The sequence below is a fragment of the Conger conger genome, chromosome 5 (assembly GCF_963514075.1).
Source record: "Conger conger chromosome 5, fConCon1.1, whole genome shotgun sequence".
In the NCBI taxonomy this organism is placed as follows: domain Eukaryota; kingdom Metazoa; phylum Chordata; class Actinopteri; order Anguilliformes; family Congridae; genus Conger; species Conger conger.
Window position 1 is genome coordinate 4,168,929 of NC_083764.1, and position 2,500 is coordinate 4,171,428.

Below are 2,500 nucleotides of genomic sequence, written 5' to 3' on the forward strand. Positions count from 1 at the left end.
CCCGAAATGATGTCACCGTTTCTACGCGCGCGCATCCGCAGCGCGTTTTGCAGTCGCTCCGTTCCGTTGCTGGTCGCTTCGTTCTCATTTCTAACTTGTTTTGAAAACGTCGTTCATCTATTTTTCTCTTTAGTGGATTTCCTCCATCGCACGCCGATTAGATGTGTCCGTGAAATCGTTTGACATCCCTGCTAAAATCTACCAGCTGTTTCAAAACATAGCTTGAGCTGGTCAAACCATGCTGAGCGGAGAGCTGGTCAGAACGGGTCAACCAGCTACCAGCTGTTTCTTCAACTTCAGCTGTTTTTTTTGTTTAGCAGAGATGAAAACGCTTACTTCAGTTGCCACATCTTGAATGATCAACCATAATGAAGATCCGAATATTGGCCGTGCCAGTGTGTTCTGGTACCAGCCAACCGCCTAAAAACATCCAGCTCGAAATAACGCGATCAAGGACTCCTCTTGGATCACTCACGCTTGCAATTACCCAAATGAACAATCGGTCACCCTACAAAATAAACAAAACATCTCTCCAGTGACTGACCTACATTACCCTTTACAACACACCTACTTTCTGATTTATAATAATATTACAATATTACAAACAGTCTTCACTCACTCTTCTTATAGCAGTGGAACTTTAGCTTTAGTCTGTTCTGTCGTGTCAGGTATACAGCAAGTTCTACTAGCTGTGCCGTCTTTAGCCTGGGCTGAATAGCTTGTTCTTATTATTATGTATTATCAGACTCCTAGTGTCTGTCTGTGTGTGTGTGTGTGTGTGTGTGTGTGTGTGTGTGAGAGAGAGAGAGAGAGGAGAGAGGAGAGAGAGAGAGAGAGTCAGAGAGTCTTCATTTGGTTTGGGTGGGACACTATTTTTGGATGATTTCACAACAGATTTAGCTAAAAGCTTGTTTTAGACAACTGCCTCTGGGATGCCTCTGAATACATTCATCATTTATTGTGAATTCAGAAAAAACACGTGTAACTTCTGCTCTAAAGTGTGGCGTTAGAGTGTCAGTGGGCTGAGCTACGGTCTGTTCTTGTGAGCGATTCAGCAGCTCGTTCTTTACCTCTGTGTGTGTGTGTGTGTGTGTGTGTGTGTGGGGGGGGGGGGGGGGTGGGGGGGGGGGGGGGGGGGGGGGGGGGGGGGGAGGGGGGGGGGTTGGGGGGTGGGGGGGGGGGGGTGGGGGGGGTGGTGGGGTGGGGGGGTGGTGGGGGGGGGGGGGGTGTATGGGTGTAGATGTGTGTGTGTGTGTGGGGGGGGGTTATGGGTGTAGATGTGTGTTGGTTGGGTATTGTGTGTGAGTTATGGGTGTAGATGTGGCTCCATTCTTAGCCTGGGGTTAGCAGTACAGGCGTTAGCATGATGAGTATTAGTCAGATGGACGTTATGGGACACAGGTCAGAGACAGGTGAGGACAGACAGTGTGAGTGAGACAGGTGAGACAGACAGGTGAAGTGAGACAGGTGAGACAGACAGGTGAGACAGAGGTAAGGGAAAACAGGTGAGGGCCATGGTAAGGGACACAGGTCAGACAGACAGGAAAGGGATGCAGATGAGACTGGCAGGAGTGAGACAGGTGAGACAGAGATTCGGGACACAGGTGAGACAGACAGTGTGAGTGGGGACACTGGTTCAGGACAGACGGGGAGTATGTGGGCAGAGAAACAGGTGAGGGATGGAGTATGTGGTGGATAGCGAACAGGGTGTTTTGTTACAGAACCCAGACTACACATTTACCTCAAACGCAGGCAGTCAGCAAGAACAGGAGAGGAGAACGAGGGACGAGAGTGAGTGAGAGAAACAGAGGATGAGGGCATCTGAGGAGAACACTGGTAGAGGAGAAGGAGGGATCTGAAGAGAGGGGGAGGGATCTGCCTTTATGGGCTGGGGGGGGCAAGAAAGGGGGAGGAGAGAGAGGGAGAGATGGGGAGAGATAGAGAGAGAAAGGGAGAGCGAGAGATTCATATTCATTACAGTCAGTGTCTTTATCAGGGAGCACTGTAAAATCGTTATTTAAAACACAGGCAGCCCAGCGCTCTGCCGAAAGATTTGGACAGGAGTCCGGGAGACGTGCTCCGAATTCAGCCGCAATTCTCTGCTCACCGCTCAAAGCGCTTCGGCTAATGGCGCCCTCTAGCGGCAGTCTGCTGTAAATGCGGTCAGTGCCCAAACGTGGACTTTGATATTGGAGGTTTATGGAGAACCAGTGCGTCTGATCTTCTCTCCAAAGCTCTTCAGCTCTGCTGCTGATCTTCAGCTTTCCACAGAGCTTCTGCAGTCTGATGGCAAATTATAGACATGTACACACTATGGTACAGAGTGCAAACTGCTGCAGTATAACATTATATACTTTTACACACTATAATACAGAGTACACACTGCTACAGGAGAGTTACACACTTTTACACACCAGTGTGTACTTTGGTGTGCAGCCCGTAGCCTAGCAGTTAAGGTATATGACTGGGACCTGGAAGGTTTGTGGTTCAAGCCCTGGTG

The 2,500-nt window shown here is 49.6% G+C and overlaps 1 protein-coding gene across 1 annotated transcript in view; it reads left to right on the top strand.

Moving 5' to 3' along the window:
- Positions 1–2,500, top strand: part of xkr6b (XK, Kell blood group complex subunit-related family, member 6b) — a 32,773-nt gene that overhangs the window by 26,076 nt on the left and 4,197 nt on the right.